Genomic DNA, 17,308 nt, shown 5'->3' on the forward strand with positions numbered 1-17,308 from the left:
CCCCAAATACCTCTGATCCTCTGATAACCACAGATGGCAGCATGTATAAAATGGACATACAAACTTCCTGCATATTTGTCCCTTCCGTTCCAGGCATGCTTACACCACAGGATGTTATGTATATCCAGGGATGAATAGGTTTTTTAAAAGGGGAATTCCTCCACTCACCTCAATATAATAGAAGGCTCAGACCTAGTCAGAAAAATGGTGGGATTACCGTTTTTCTGCTCCTGAATACCACAGAGCCACTGGGGACAGGGACAGCCAAAGCCATCAGCCCATCCTGAGCCCTGTGCTGGGCAAAGTCTTCTTTCCAAGGTGTGGTCCTACCACTCACAGTGCCCAGAGCAGTCCTTTCTTTGGGACTCTGACCTTGAAATTCCCTGAGAAATCCATGAAGACAATAACACAGGATGAGGCCTAGAGATTTTAGAGGACCAGCCCGAAAGGTCTTAGGCGAAACAACTGAACTTCTTTTTCCAAAACTGCTTCAGCTTCCAAAAGCAAATACATGAGTTAGCCACCTCTGTCTCAGTTCTCGAAATAATATTGATATTAAAAAAATTTTTTTAAGTATAAATACTAAGAACCAGATAGTCATCTATGAAAGCCTGCATAGCTATCAAAGCCTCCATTTGATATGGATAAAGACCTTAAAAGACTTTCCGCCTAGGAGTGCATGTTAATGCTGTGTAAATACCATCATATTGTGTTTACCTAAATACAACCTAAATAGTCATTTCTGAAATTCCGTAACTGCATTTCTTATTGCACATTTACTTTACTCGGTTGCTGTTGGTTTCAATGAGTAAAAATAGAAAGAGTACCAACATGTCAGTTTCTAGGTGAAAGTGGCCTTCTGCCCCTGGACACCTCAAGGTCCCCAGAGCTCTGTGGCTGCAGGGAAGCTATCCTCCCGGGACTGCATAGATGGGTCCACAAGATCAAAGCCCTAAAATAGCGGCAACCATGCAGATGCCAACAGGGGTGTGACAACGGGTGTAAATGGCGGATTCCATTTAGTGTTGAGAGCAGCGGTGAGCAGGTGAGGACGGAGAATAAACCCCTTTCAAAAGAGGGTGTGGCCAGTCTGTCCCTACCACTGGCAGGACCCGCTATGTAATATGAGGGCCCCAGTGCAACATGCAAGTGCAGCGTCCTTTGTCAAGACAGCGCCAGCAGAGCATCAAACCAAGCATGGGGCCCTTCAGAGTGTGGGGCGGTGCGTGACCACACAGGTCAGGGGCCCATGCAGGCAGCCTCGTCCAGGAGAGGATGGTGGGCCACGTTAACAATAGGAGCACAAAGAGACTGCGGCTTGCTCTCTCCTTGAGGACTTTAAACTCAGCGCAGGGACCCCAGATGGATGTTGAAGGAGGTGGTCTAGGCTGCTGAAGGGGTGTGCTTCCCACAGCCCCCTTCTGTGCTACCTCTTCTGGAGTCCGCCCCTCCACCTCTTCCACCAGCTCCCTGACCTGGTCAGAGCTCCTGAGCTCAGCGCCACCTGAGTCTTCCGTAACTGGCAAGGAGCTTTCCAGAAAACCATGGGAAACAGCTGTGGGATACGAGGTAGAGACCTAACAAGTCTTCCTTTCGAGTTGTCCCATTCTAAAACAAAATGCATGTCTGCCTTCCGCCCATGATATTTACACTTTTTTCCACATTTATTCCTCACTCGTTTTATTCAAACTTCTGTTTATTATTCATGTTTTATTTCAAATATTTATTGTTTCAAACATGCACAATAATTAATTACATTTCAAATATAATATACAGACATCCAGGCATATTTAATCTTCTATTTAATGAAAGTTGGCATTTTCTTTGTTTTAAGAAAGAAATATTACAGGAGAGCTTGGCTGGCTCAGTCAGTAGAGCACATGGCCCTTGATCTTGAGGTTGTAAGTTTGAGCCCCATGATGGGTGTAGAGATTGCTTAAATAAATAAATAAACTTTAAAAGAAATCTTTAAAAAATAAAAAAATGATAGAAAGAAACATTACATATATATTTGAAATACTTTATGTATTCCTTTCTTTTTTACTCCAGAATTAACCTCAATCTTGAATGTTTTATAACTTCCCCATCAATGATTTTATGGTTTAGGTTTTGACACTTATGTATATATATATGTATATATATTTCTAATTGAAGTATCACGGACATACAGTGTTAAATTATTTTCAGGTGTACAACATAGTTATTCAAAAATTATATGTATTGTGAAATGCTCACCACAATAACTGTATTACAATATTATTGACTATATCCCTCATGTGTGCTTTGCATTCCCATGACATATTATTTTATAACTGGAAGTTTCACCTATTTTTCTCTCCCTCTCTTCCTTCCCCTATTTCGTCCATCCCCCACTCCCTCTGCATTGGCAATGACCAGTTTGTTCTCTATATTTATGAGTTTTTCTCTCTTTGCTGTTGTTGTTGTTTGTTCATTCATTTAGATTTTTTTTTAGATTCCACATGTAAGTGAAATCATATGGTATTTGTCTTTCTCTGTCTGGCTTATTTCACTTAGCATAATACCCAAATTATATAATACATTTTCAACTTGGTTTTTTTTTATTCCCTCAACACTTTCAGAATAGATCTATGTTGATGCAGTACATCTAGGATATTCATTTTAACTGCTGTTTAGTAAGTCCCTATATGCATATAGGATAATTTATTCATGCCTCATGCATGAGTCTTTCTGTTTCTTTCTGATTTCTTGTTATTGTAAACAATGTGCAGCAAAGATCTTGGTATGTGAGTCCTTGTGCATGTGGATACATTTCTCAAAGCTATGGGTTGTAGAATTTGAACATCTACAGGTTGAGAGAAACGACAATATCCATTCGGGGCTATACCAGCTTACACCCCACCATCAGTATCCGAGAGCCCCCAAATCCCACATCCTCTCCCACACTTACTATGAGACATTATTTTATTTATTTATTTATTTTTTTGGCCATACTGAGGAGTGTGAAGAGGCATGTCATTGCTGATCTAATCATCATTTTCTGTCATGATGGGATCAGGTGTCTCTCCTTATGTTTATAGGCCATTAGGGTTTTCTCTTCTGCCAAGCACTTATTTATATCCTTTGCCATTTAAAAAACATAGATTGTTTGTCTTTCTTATATTGCTATGAGAGAGTCCTTTTTATATTCTGGTATAGATTAATTTTCAGTTAAAGTGTAGCAAATATCTTCTCCTGGTCTTTGGTTTACTTTCTCACTTTGGATGGTCTTTCCTTATACAGAAGATTTTAATTTTAATGTCGTGAAATTTCTCATTCTTTGTTTTTTACATTTTTTGTTTTGTTCTTTCTAAGTCTTGTTTAGGGAATCCTTCTTTAATCCAAGCTTATAAAAATTCTCTCCAATATATTTTTAATGTAAGTTCATAATTTTGTATTGATAATTGTCTTTGTCCATAAGCATGTATTTTTTAAATTATTTTATGTTTGTTTATTTTTGAGAGAGAGAGAGAACAGCAGGGGAGGGGCAGAGAGAGAGGAGGACACAGAAACTGAAGCAGGCTCCAGGCTCTGCGCTGTCAGCACAGAGCCCAATGTGGGGCTCGAACCCATGAACCGTGAGGTCATGACCTAAGCTGAAGTCAGGCACTTAATGGACTGAGCCACCCAGATGCCCCTAAGCATGTATCCTTTTTAAAATTGTGGTATAATGTTATGTGTATAAAAATACACACAAAATTCAACATCTCTCCAATATGTTCTTCTAAATATTGTAAAGTAGTAGTCTCCATATGTATGTCTTTAATCCTCCTGGAATGTAATTTTCTCTATTACAGAAATAGGGAACATTTTTATTATGTAGGATGCTAATATTTCTTTTTATTTTATTAATCTTTCTAATGTTTATTTATTTTTGAGAGAAAGAGAGAGACAGAGTGTGAGTGGGAGAGGGGCAGAGAGAGAAAGAGACATAGAATTCAAAGCAGGCTCCAGGCTCTGAGCTAGCGGTCAGCACAGAGCCCAACATGGGGCTTGAACCCAGGAACTGTGAGATCATGACTTGTGCCAAGGTTGGACGCTTAACTGACTGAGCCACCCAGGCGCCCCTTTAAAAATATTTTTAACAGTCAGTACTCTTAAGACTTATTACCCATTTTAGCAATCATTTGCTCACTACTGCTTTTTACCTTCTATTCATTTCAGGGTTTATTTTCCTCTAAGTTGATTACAGCAAACAGTTCTCTTATCAAGTGCCTTTAAAGAAATAACTCCCACTCATTGTTTGTATGAAAATGTCTTTATTTTTCCTTCTCTTTTGAAAAGAAGTTTAACTATACAGAATCCTGCACTGATAGCTGTTTTCAATATAAGGTTATGGAGCACTTGGAAGATATTATCCTATTGTCTTCAGGTCTCCATTTGGTGACAAGAAGTTCATTATCAGCCTAATTATCATTCTTTTATTCCAAATATCTCTCCCCTCACCAGCTACTAAGAAGACCTTCTTCTTGTCTTTGGTGTTCTGTAGCTCCACTCCAATGTGTCTATGTGAGGATTTTGTTTTTAACATACCCTGCCTATGATTCACAGAGCTTCCTACGTCTGAGAATTGATGCTTCTAAGCAATTCCAGAAAATACTCTGCCATTGTCTTTTGGAATGTTGCTTCTCTTTTCACTCTTTTCTTTCTGAAAATTTAATGTGCCATATTAAAAAAATTTTTTAATTTACTTTTGAGAGAGAGAGAGAGAGAGAGAGAAACAGAGCATGAGCAGGGCAGGGGCAGAGAGAGAGAGGGAGACACAGAATTAGAAGCAGGCTCCAGACTCCAAGCTGTTAGCACAGAGCCCAATGCAGGGCTCAAACTCATAAACCATAAGATCGTGACCTGAGCCAAAGTCAGATGCTTAACTGACTGAGCCACCCAGGCACCATATTTTAGACTCTGCCTAAATTTATTGTACATATTGCTTATCTTCTCTTTCACATTTCAATTTATACATCACTGCATTCTGAATTCCAGGTAATTGCCCAGATTTTATATTTTTGTTTTTGATTTTTTCTAATACTCTGTTTAATGTAACTTTTAGCCTATCCTTTGAATTTTTAATTACAATTATTTTCTTTGCAGAAAGCCTTCATTTAGTTCTTTGTATAAATTAGATTGTTCTTCATGCACAGTGTCATACCTTTCAGCACATTTTCTATTCTTTTTAAATAGACTAATAATTTTAAATAATCTCATTTCCTGGTTCCAGATGGTTCTGTTCTAGTTCTGGGGAGGGGGCATTATCTTCCTATTGATTGTGTGCATCGACTGTGTTGTGGTGAATAATTAATTGCTTATATCATTTGCAGCATTTTTCCTGTGAATTCATCTTGACATTTTTCAGACGGACATTTTTTTCCTGAATTGTGCTTTCTCATAGAAAGTAACCCATGGTCTGATTCTAGCAACATGGAGAACCAAACTACTGGGGACTCACCTCCACTACAAACTGCAAACATACACCAGTGTTGGATGAACTATAACAACAGAACTGTACATAAAACATTTGTGAGGGAGAAAAATTAGAGGGAATCTCTTTTTTATTGTTAAGTCACCAGCTCTGAATCCCTAGTGACTTTCGTTTTTTGTTTTTTTCAAGGAAGTGAAGGCTTTCACCTGAGACCAGATTTCATGTTAATTACTGAGTTGAGATTCTGCACTAGCTGGCACTAAGAATCTGATTGTCACTCTGTGTGTGTGACAGGCTGGAGACTTCTTTGTCTACTTTTCACTGTGCCCCAGCTTACCATGTTGGTCCCGGTGGTTTTCCTATGAAGGCTTTTTCACAGAGTGAGTAACCTTCTAGGGTTCAATGCCAGTGTCTGTTCAAGCACTATTCCTTGTGGGGGTCAAAGTCCGTGTTCCCTGTCAATCTGTGAGTGTTAGTACTTCAGCCTGTCAGTTGTAGGACACTTACCGAAATGTGAATGACCCAACTACCATTTCTGGTTGCTGCTAAGTTAGCTGTGCACTGGCCAGAAGTTCATTCTTCATTTCTGACAACTGGAGAATCCTTGTGCTTACTTTTCCCCTCAGATACATTTTAAAAACTGCTGTGTTGTTATAACTTATCCAGAATTTGTATGTTGTGGCAAGAAGCATAATAGTTCAGTGCTCCATGTTGCTGAACCACCCAGAGCTTTACTTTCTATGTAAGAATCACCATTCAGGGAAAGACATTACTAATCTGTACTACTTTGAAGGAAGTTTACTAAAATATTGAATTTCCTCGATGAATAAAACTTGGAAATACATATATGAATGTGTTATAATGGTATCTATCCCTCCGAGTGAGAAAAATGCCCTCCATGACATTTACCATGACTATTTACCTTTTGTGTCTCAGTCCGTGGCCACGTTGTTTTAACTCCATGTTTTAATAATAAAACTTTTCAAAATTAACATATGGAACTGCATTTTTGCTAAACTATTTACTTCTCATTTCTTGTTTCCAGGTTTCATTTAATATTATCCTTCACTCCAGCTACCATAGTTTGTAGAAAACGCATTCTCTGCAGAGCCAAGGAAATGTAAAACAAAAATGACACACACACATGTCCCAAAAGTATCCATCTGTTCATTCACCCTTCTGGAATTTAGGAATTTTTTCATCTACTAGGATGGAGACTTTTCCCCTTTAAGGCTCATATATCAGCTATTTTGTGAGACCTGGTAAATCCATAACATAGCATGAGATAAGATCCAGGGAGTAAGATAACATTTGTTATTTACAATTCGCTCAATCCCCTTGACAATTGAGTGTTATTTTCACTTGAAGAGAAATGGTAAAATGAATGAGAATTAAAATTAAGTGCTGGGAGTTGGCAAAATAGGACCTTTATGTTGGTGAATATTGAACACAGGGAAAATGACGAGTGACAGCCAGCTAGGAATTATATTTCATGGGAAGGGACTTCATAGCCAAATATAGACAGAGGGGATTACTGCTCTTGAAATCCTGTTTTGGAATATTTCTTAAGATTTTTTTAAACTATGTTTGTTTTCCCCATAGCCAAAGCCTCAGAAACCTATAGGAGGCCTGCTCCTTGCCCTGTTCAAGACCAGAACTGTTGTGGAGAACACTGCCCCCACCCATCCAGGCACAAGTTGTATTTACTGAATCAGCTCTAATTACAGTTTTCGCTGAGGTTGTGAGGTCGGGAGAAGCAGTCACATCTTTCTCAGAAGGAAAACATGAGGTTGGAAAATTTCATCTGCTGAATTTGTTTTCCCAATCCAAATTTAGACAGGTACTCTATCCAAGGTATATAAAATAAATGTGCATTTTTAGTGCATTTTCTATCTTGTAATCCTAACAACTATGAAAAAAATATATAAAGGCGGCTGCTAACACAGTTTAGAGTTCTGAAATATACTCATAAGTATAGGAACAAGAATGAAGTGAGGCACCACCTCAAGAACTGGGAAATAATTTTCTCCCTTCAGAGTTACCTTAGAAATCGACCTACAGTGGATCAGAGTCAGAACAAAATCACTTTAACATGGTAGAATTAAATATATCTCATAGATCTATGGCAAGAGATGCATGGCTGATATGAAAATCAATATGAATTTGACAATTCATTGCTAATATTTGAAGCATGAATCTAAACCTTGATCCAGCCAAAAGAAATACCTAAGGATATATGAAGTAATTGTGTCAGTGTTGTCCGCAGGGAAAACTAAAGAAGTAACCAAAGTTCCAAGAGGTTGGTTAAAGATTTGTTAGTAATTATTAGTCGTTATTTTATAACTGTTAATAATTACAAAGCAATATTATAGAATAGTTCATGCAACCCAGGGAAATGCATCAGTTAGCATCTTTACTTTTGCTTCTCCAGATCTATCAGGTAGAGGGGATTCCTCTAGATGGAAACTTAAGGAGCTCCATATTTTGTTTCATTTTTTAAATCATTCTTACCATGCAATTCTCCAAATTTAGAGCTCGGTTTTAAGAGAAAACTTCTCTCTTTATCTAATATGGGCCCTCTGGAGGTAGATGGTCTGGAAGAGCTGGTGGTTCCTTATGCCCCCTCATGCCCTCCTCTATTTCCTCACCTTTCCCCCATTTTTCTATTTTGCCAACTGGGGCCCTGACCCTTTCAGAGGTAAGGGGGCAGGAGAGAGGTAAGGGGGCAGGACAGTTTTCTGCCTTGGGTCTGTAGTTAGAGGCACCATGCTCCTGGGGGCTGGTTGGAAGCTAAAGCTTTCTTTCTCTGCCAGGCCCATTGCTGGGGTTCTGGAGACTCCCACTGGACTCATGCGATTGCATTTTCCATGACTTTGCATGTGTTCCCTAAAATTAGTCACCATCCTCACAGCAGCCCACTCGACAGAGACTCTGTAAATTTCCAGCCCCCAGGAAATCCTCTTGGGCTGCACTGAGAATAGTCCCTCCAGTTCTCCTTGACCATGAGGCCACATGTGGTCCATAGGAAACACCCGTCTTCCTCTTCCCTGAGGGCAGGCAGACCCAACCTAGTGCATGCAGTCCACGTCAGCTTTTAAGTTTTCCAAGCAGAAGTCAGTCACCAGTCCATTGTGTCTCCCCAACTAAGGAGAACACATATCGAATCAATTCTGAGTGCTCCTTGAAGCCTCTCTCTTTTAACCAACAATCTGATGTGACATGGAGAGCATTCCACTCCCCATCTCTTTCTGGTTCAGATGGGGGTTCTTTCATCCCACTAACTGCTCCATTTAATGAAGTCTTTCTAAAGATTTCCTTTCCCAACCCCTTCTTGCTTTTATACCAATGATGTGAAGGAGGGCCCTAGGACCTAGGAACTATGAACTAAGCTTTTAACATCTTTGAAATTCCTACCATGTGGGATGCATAGGTTTCTACTCCCTTTGCCTTTGCCATGTATCACCTCTCTAGATCTTAATGGAAACTACATGCCACAATTGGGGACATGAATGGCCTTTATCCAATAACTCCAGACTTTTTGATCATGACAGTGTTAGAGCAGTTGGAGGAAACTTTGTGCATTCAAAGAGAATTCCTGAAGCTAAATTGTGGGGCAAGGTCTTATATATCTGAATTGCTTTGCAAGAAAAAAAAGGGAAGAATATGATTTCTCCTCGTGAGAAGGAAAAACACAAAATCAATGGGAAGAGGGAGAGAGTACATAGCTGGGTAACATGGCTTCAGAAAAAAACAGAAAATTCTGAGGGAAAGGATGTCCACTACTTAAATGTAACAGTCTTCACATCCTGAAGTGAAGAGGGCTGCACATTGGAAAATCCTTGTATGGGTGATTTGTTACTGTCGAATCAAAGAAAGAACCTGATTTCCACATTTGGGTCTATTGCCAGAGCGAAATAAAGCAACAGCTGTAGGCTGAACAGTAGAGAATGGAATTCAGAAGAAACAGGAAGTTGGAGTCACAGGTGATCATTAGAATGTGAGGTTCTGGGAAGTTGCCAGAGTCCTGAGAAGAGCAATGAAATGAAGGACCAAGGCATCTTATCTAGATAATAAGGAGCAGAGAGACCCATTTGACATCTGGCTTACACATATAAGTATCCATATTAAAATGTCTGGAAGATGTTAACTGTGGTTATTGCTAGATGGTGGGATTATGAGAAATCATTATTTTCTTTTTCACTTTTTTAACTAATAGATGTTTCTTAGATTTTCTACCATGTTTTTGTAATTAGAAAAAAAAGAAAATCTGAGTTTAAAGGAAAAAAAATATGAATCAGAATCAGGTGAGTTAAGAGGACAGAAATCCATGGGCTCTACATTAGGTAAATGTAATGTGCTATCCGCTATCCTGATGGCTGTTACATTTATAATGTAAAACAATAGATTTCTATTTTGTTTAATACATACATCAGTCTTTAAGATTAGTTAACATGTGTCCACCCTGAATGTATTTACCAAACAATAAAAATAAAAGTAAATAATAAATTTCAAACCCTCCACCTTGATCAGAAATGGAGGCCATGGAGGGGACATGCTCGTGCCCCATCTCCTTCTGGGAAAGGGACTTGAGTAGGAAAGTAGACTTTTCTTTACCAGGGCAGCCTAACAGAAGGGAAGAAACAAGGAGAGTGGGATAGAGGGAGAACAATAGAGAGCTGTCACCTTTTTGATCTGTTAAAAAATAAAACAAAACTTTGAGCAGCAAAGACGATGCCCAGATAATAAATATAGTTGTAGGAGGTTGGGCTCTGGAGTCTGCCTTCCTGAATTTGAATCATGGCATTGCCACTTACTAACCAGGCCCATGTTTCCTAGCCACTCTTATTTATAAAACGAGCGTCATCAGAGGGCCTGTCCCATGGGTTACAGTGAACGTTAATAAGCTGTGTAAAGTGCTTGCCACAGTGCTTAGCAGGTAGTAAAGATCACTAAATGTCAGCTCTAAGGACTGGTACTAAGGCATGTGGTTGTGCTGTCACATAAAGCCCCATGTGCCACCCCACCCCCTCCTGACGTCTTTCTGTCCTGGCACCTCACTTGTTGACTGCCAAAACCAATTCCTACTGCTTCTTGTCCAAGACAGGAGTTCTTGATTTAATGAAAGTCATCAGGTTTAGCCATTTGAGTCAGTTCTGAGCTGCCAGGTAACCCAGATATTTTGTACTATTTTGCAGTGTGTCTGCAGATGTATCTTTTGTTGTAGATGATTAAATTGCTGATATGGGACATTTAATATACAATATGGTTCTGAAGATCAGGGATGAAGGAGGATCGTAGGCATTCTAAAAATCCAAGAAAATAAAGCTAAGCTCTCTGAGAACCACTTCTGAGATGCCAGCATGTGCTTACGTCTCTTCCGTCACCAAACGTGTACCTCTGAGTGCAAATGTAGATATTGTTTTCTGTAATAACCCATTTTGTCTCCATTTGTTTAAAGGTTAAGGTCCAAAGTCAAACAAACAAACAAAAATTTTTCAGCCCAGTGAGGAAGAGGAAATTATATGTAGGCTAAATTTGTCATCTAATCCAACCAACAAATTCCCCAAACAGGAATTATTATTGGCCTATTTTAATGTGTAAGCCCAGGCTCAGATAAGATAACCCACCCAAAGACACAGGTAGGATTAAGGACAAAATTATTTTCTCTAATTTTAAGACAATTGCTTGATTTAGAAAATAAGACCAGAAAAAGATATGTTTTTTCTCACCTCTTCTCTGTGAATGGGTAGAAGAAGAAACAAAAAATTATTTAACTTAGCTTTTATTTTTAGATTGTTAAATGTTTGTTTATTGTTGGGGGGAGGGGCTGAGAGATATGGAGAGGACAGAGAATCGGAAGTAGGCTCTGTGCTGCCAACACAAAGCCAAACATGGGGCTTGAACCCACAAACCGTGAGATCATGACCTGAGCCGAAGTCGGATGCTCAATGGACTGAGCCACTCAGGCGCCCCCAACTTTGTACTTTTGAATGTTACAGTAACTAAAACATGTCTGAAGACTCACTCGTTCCACATGAGGTTAATGGATAATAGGTACTAAGGGGAAAAAGAAAATGAAAACAAAACAAAATTAAGCATCAGGTCAAAGTTTTGGTAATGTTGGATTAAATCAAATGAGATAAATTTCTTTATTGTGGGAGATCTCAGACTCTTCTACATTCCGAGGTGGGTCTCCGGAATTGTATTATGGAATACTGTGTGTCCCAAAGTAATCTGGGAGAGGTTTTGAATGGGTATTTTGTTGTTGTTGTTGTTGTTGTTGTTGTTGTTGTTAATTGGAAATTTTTTCTCAATCAATATCAAGAAAGTTCTCCTCTCTTCCCACTTGGTGAAACTTTCAATATATTTGACAGACCATATTTTGGAGGGACAGGGAAAGGGGGCAAAATATAATGAAAATAAGCTTCTGTATAAGCTGTTGACATGGATAACAGAGTTAGTGATAGGAGAGGTGGTAAAGTGGTGATCCAGTGAAGACCAAGGGAGAAGCTTCCTGAATCTTGTGCGTGTGTGCATGTGTGCACTTGTGTGTCTAAGGATGCGCATGTGTGCTTTAACACAGAAACATAATAGCTTTTAGTGTTTTTATTGCTTATCATCCTGTTTTGATTTGTGTTCTTAGAGGAGCATGAGGCATGTTAGTAAAGAAATGACATGGCTGGTTCTGGAGGAACAGTCCCTGTGGGAAGAGGCAGGTGGAAGGAACTGGTAAAAGGGGGAAAATGAGTGTAAGAAGACCAGAACAGCAGTTTCTCAGTAGACAATGTTTTTTTTATTTTTTTCCCCCTGCCATGGCTATTGTGGAAAACAAGAGGAGTAGGGTTGTTTTGTTTTGTTTTGGTCACTCACTTTTTTGAAAAGTCTTAAAAGTTTTTATTTTAAAATAATGTTAGATTTATAGAAATGTTTTGAAAGAAATACAGAGTGTCTCCATGTGCCCAGACCCAGTTTCCACTATTATTAGCATCATACACTAATATGGTACATTTGTCACAATTAATGAACAGATACCCATACATTATTATTATTGAGGGTCCATACTATATTCAGATCCCCTTAATTTTTACTAACTGTCCTTCTTCTGTTCCAGGATCCCTTCCAGGATAGCATATTGTGTTTACTTGTCATATCTCCTTGGGCTTCACTTTCTGATGACTTTGACAGCTTTCAGGAGTACTCATTAGGCATTTTCCAGAACATTCCTCAGGTGAGGTTTGCGTGAAGATTTTGTCATGATTAGATAAGGCTTAGGGGTTTTGGAGAGGTAAACTACAGAGATAAAAATGTTAATTTGGGGGCACCTGGGTGGTTCAGTTGATTAAGCATCTGCTTCCACTAAGGTCATGATCTCACAGTTCATGAATTCAAGCCCTGCATCAGGCTCTTGCTTACAGCTTTGGATTCTGTGTCTCCCTTTCTCTGTCCCTCTCCTGCTCACATTCTGTCTCTCTCTTTCCCAAAAATAAATAAACATTAAAAAATTAAAAAATAAAGTTCCATTCTCATCACCTTTCTAAGGCTGCCAAGAGATAGTGGCAAACTATGGAAACTATGGTGTGTTCACCAAAACCTGCTTCTATTTCTTGCCTAAGCAAATGACTAGACTACATTTCTTAGCCTGCCATAAAGTTATCAAGGCCACAGAATTCTCAAGCTTTGCCCACAGTGAAACCCCCATGTATCTTCCACATTATTTACCCATTCCTCACCCTCTGGTCTAAGGCAAAGATTCCAGTGGAGAATCGGAGGCTCTAGGAAATGATAGAGTTAGAGAGAAGGAAGGACCCTGGGTCCATGAATGACCCTGTGGAGCACAACCCCCAAGTGACCTACAGTGCACTGTGATGTGAATGAGAAATTAATCTTTGTTATGTTAAGCCACTTAAGTTTCAGTATTGGAAAGAATAAAAGTAAACCTTCCTTGTGTAACACACAGGTGATCAAGGTGAAAAATCTCTGCTAGTCACATGATCGTGAAGAATCCATCTTTGGGGAAGACCTCCTACTCTTTTATGAATCTGGCCAATCAGGGCATTTTTAAAAAGAGAGCCAATCTTAGGAAGATGCCTTCCTTTTAGCAGGTCCTTTTAGATCAGAGACCTCCCTGAAACACTAGACCTTCAAAATCACTTGTGATATGCTGTTCTAACTAAAAACAGAAACTGTGCCAAGAAGGGGTCTTCCCTGAGCTGATCCCTCCTGGTGCACCTCCACTCCTACTTACACACACACAAATACACACACACACACACACACACACACACAGGACCCAGTCCAGGGGCATTTGTATGGTGAATGTTGGCATTCAAGGGAGGAAGCAGGAAAGGTATTTGCGGAGAATATATGTTACTGGATTCTTGAGTTAAAAGACACATACCTAGAAATGAAGTCACTTCAAATGTGTCTTCCCACACTGGGGAGTCAATCCTGAGTCTGATATGTCTCAGGAAGTTCATTGTTTGAAGGGCCCTACCAGGAACCACCCCTAGCAGTCTTGTTACCTCAATGCAGTTGAATAGAAATGACCTGACGCCAGTGTCACCTGAAGGATGGGAAACTGAAACATCCGTTTACATCTATGTAGTCCAAACCCAGGTGATATTAAGAGTCATCTGGGGCTTTTATAGATCCAGAATTTAGGGCTCTCCCTCAAAGATTCTGACTCATAGGTTGAGAGGGAAAACTGAGAATCTGTATTTTTAAAATATTCCAGGAGATAATGATCAACTAAGTTCGAAAACTTCTGTGCACAACCATTTTCAGTAACAGTCTGACACACTAATCAGTAATATACTCATTTATTTCACTGTATCAATTGCTTAAAATTAGCATGTGTACACACACACACACACCATCAAACTGATATGAATTAAAAAGTCTCTATTCACTCCACTATTAAATCATCAGTTTTTTTGTTCTGGTGCCTCTTATCCGAGCTCAACCTCTGTTTCAATGTCCCTTTTCTCACCCCTGACTCCTTCAATGACCATCAGAGAAGTGGGGAGAAAACGTTTTCTCATCGTCAATGACTCAGATCAATTTCTCCTGCCTATGATTTTATCTCTCCTCGAAGTTCAAGCTGTGAGGAGCCTGGATGGCTCAGTCAGTTAAGTATCTGACTTCAGCTCAGGTCATGATCTGATCTCACTGTTCATGAGTTCCAGCCCCAGCCCTGTGTCAGGCTCTGTGCTGACAGCTCAGAGCCAGGAGCCTGCTTCAGGTTCTGTGTCTCCCTCTCTCTCTGCTCCTCCCCTACTCATGCTCTGTCTCTCTGTCTCTAAAAAATAAAGAAGCATTAAAAAAAAGTTTTAGCTGAAATAATACTTCTCTCTTTGTTTTAAAAAGATCACAATTCTAAGTACTTTATCGAGAAATAAGTGGATTGCCAGCATATGCTATATGTGGAGTAATCGTATGCTAAACATTTTCATTTGGTCACTCTCGGTTTCTCCATCTTGTTAATATAGAGGCTCCAAGTTCTGTGTCCGTAATGTATTCTGTCTGGAATTCGGTGAAAAACTGCATAAAAGTTTTCTTAGGGATCCTGTGTTGCTAGACACTTCTCTCTACTTTCATTTTTCCTTGTTTAGCAAACCATCTTCTTAGTAATCAGTTCAAACTGATTGCTAGGATTAATGTCAAGTCTGGCACTTTCCCCTTCAATGATTATCAGCTCCAGCCTGGCAAAGACACCCCTCCAGGTCCTTTCAGTTCTCTCAGGAAAAAACTGGAACTCATTGGGAGAGGCTGGTATTGTTTCACAGTTTTCAGATCCCTTTTATCATTCCTTATTAGGGTTTTCCAGTAGGAAAATTATGCTATTTGACTGAAAAGATGAATGTAAAAGGCTTTCTCACTTTTAAATTTTATGTGAGACTGGGGAGACGGCAGGTATGAATGAATAAATTAAAATATCTAAATTTGGTGTTTCTTTTTTAAAAAGAATAACTAATATATGTAATGAGCAAACTTTTATTAAGGAGTCACTGGAAGTTTCATTAGAATATTTCCCATACCAAGTAAATCCATTTCCCACAGTCACACAAATACAGACATGTGCTCAAATATAGCCACTTTAAAACATTATTTCACAATAATTAGATTCACATCCAGTTGCACAGATAGTACAGACAGGGCCCACGTACACTCCATCCAGTTTTCTCCAATGGTTCTGTCTTCTCTAACTACAGAACAATACTAAAACCAGGATATCAGCCCTGGTACACTCTGTTACACACACTTTAAAAAATCTGAATGGAAGGAAGGAAGGAAGGAAGGAAGGAAGGAAGGAAGGAAGGAAGGAAGGAAGGAAAGGAGGAAGGGAATAAAATAAATCTGACCTGCTTATCTATGCAAAACCTCCTTCCAGAAGCCAAACTGCCTCACTACTTTCACTGAGTCAACATCAAGTCACAGCTGCTTTGCTGTGTCAACCCAAGTTGGTAGATTCAGTCAGGTGTTCTGGTTTGTTTTTGAATTGGGTTATAGTTCCCCAAAGAAAAATTCCCTAAACAAGAAAACAACAAAAAGATCAAAAAGAAAGAAAGAAAGAAAGAAAGAAAGAAAGAAAGAAAGAAAGAAAGAAAGAAAGAAAATGATCATGCTAATTTTACATGATGTATGTCTCAGTTATCTGTGCTATGAAATAAATTTCAAAATGTATTAACTTAAAAAATTACATTTGTTTTGCTCACAAATCTGCAATTTGGGCAGGATAGAGTGGAGACAGTCTGTCTCTATTCTACTGTATGACTCCATATCTGCTGGGGAGGCTCAAGGGACAGCAGGCTCTATCTGGCTCTCCTTGGCTTGCAGGATTCCAGTGGAGTGGGCATGGGACTTGGGATCATCTGAAAGCTCTCTTGGCCACAGCATATTTACCTGCTCTGCTGAGAAAACTCACTGAGCTGGGGGTTGGGCTTCTTAGGCTTCTCAGGTATGTCTGTTTCACTTTGAGATATGCTCTCTCCCCAGGATGCCCCTGGAAGACAGCTTTAAGGAAGGTGGGCTTCTTACTTGTCAGCTCTGGGCTCCCAAGGTACTTGTGGAGAAAGACTGAGAGACAGAAACAGAGGGAGATAGAGAATCTATATATGCTTTATGGCCTAGCCTCAGAAATCACGCAGCCTCACATCTACCATATTTTGTTCATTGTGGCAGTCTCAGTCTCAAACTGGTCTACTCAGTTTCAAGGAGAGAGGATTTAGACATTGCCTTATGATGGAAGAGAGTAAAGTTTTGAAAGAGTATGTGAGGCCAGAAATATTGTTATGAGAAACTAGACCACTTTCTTACACCATACACAAAAATTAACTCAAAATGGCTGAAGGACCTGAATGTGAGACAGGAAACCATCAAAACCCTCGAGGAGAAAGTAGGAAAAAACCTCCTAGACCTCCACCGCAACAATTTCCTACTCGACACATCCCCAAAGGCAAGGGAAATTAAAGCAAAACTGAATTCTTGGGACTTCATCAAAATAAAAAGCTTCTGCACTGCAAAGGAAACAATCAAGCAAACTAATAGGCAACCGACAGAATGGGAAAAGATAGTTACAAATGACATAGCAGATAAAGGGCTAGTATCTAAAATATACAAGGAACTCACCAAACTTCACACCCACAAAACAAACAACCCAGTGAAGAAATGGGCAGAAGACATGAAAAGACACTTCTCCAAAGAGGACATCCAGATGGCCTACAAGGCACATAAAACGATGCTCAACATCACTCATCATCAGGAAAACACAAATCAAAACCACACTGAGATACCACCTCACGCCAGTCAGAGTGGTTAAAATGAACAAATCAAGAGACTATAGATGCTGGCGAGGGTGTGGAGAGATGGGCA

At 39.5% G+C, this 17,308-nt stretch overlaps 1 long non-coding RNA gene across 2 annotated transcripts in view; it reads left to right on the plus strand.

Moving 5' to 3' along the window:
* Nucleotides 1-5,782: 5,782 nt before the first annotated feature.
* Nucleotides 5,783-17,308, plus strand: part of LOC115306299 — a 13,601-nt gene continuing 2,075 nt past the window's right edge. The window contains exons 1-3 of one of the 2 annotated variants that reach the window (XR_003915299.1): nt 5,783-5,817; nt 7,040-7,226; nt 12,549-12,665. This is a non-coding gene — a long non-coding RNA (uncharacterized LOC115306299). Of the gene's footprint in view, nt 5,818-7,039; nt 7,227-10,992; nt 11,077-12,548; nt 12,666-17,308 lie in introns of those variants that run through there. The other variant, XR_003915300.1, reaches the window with a different exon arrangement.

Source organism: Suricata suricatta, chromosome 2 (assembly GCF_006229205.1).
Source record: "Suricata suricatta isolate VVHF042 chromosome 2, meerkat_22Aug2017_6uvM2_HiC, whole genome shotgun sequence".
NCBI lineage: Eukaryota > Metazoa > Chordata > Mammalia > Carnivora > Herpestidae > Suricata > Suricata suricatta.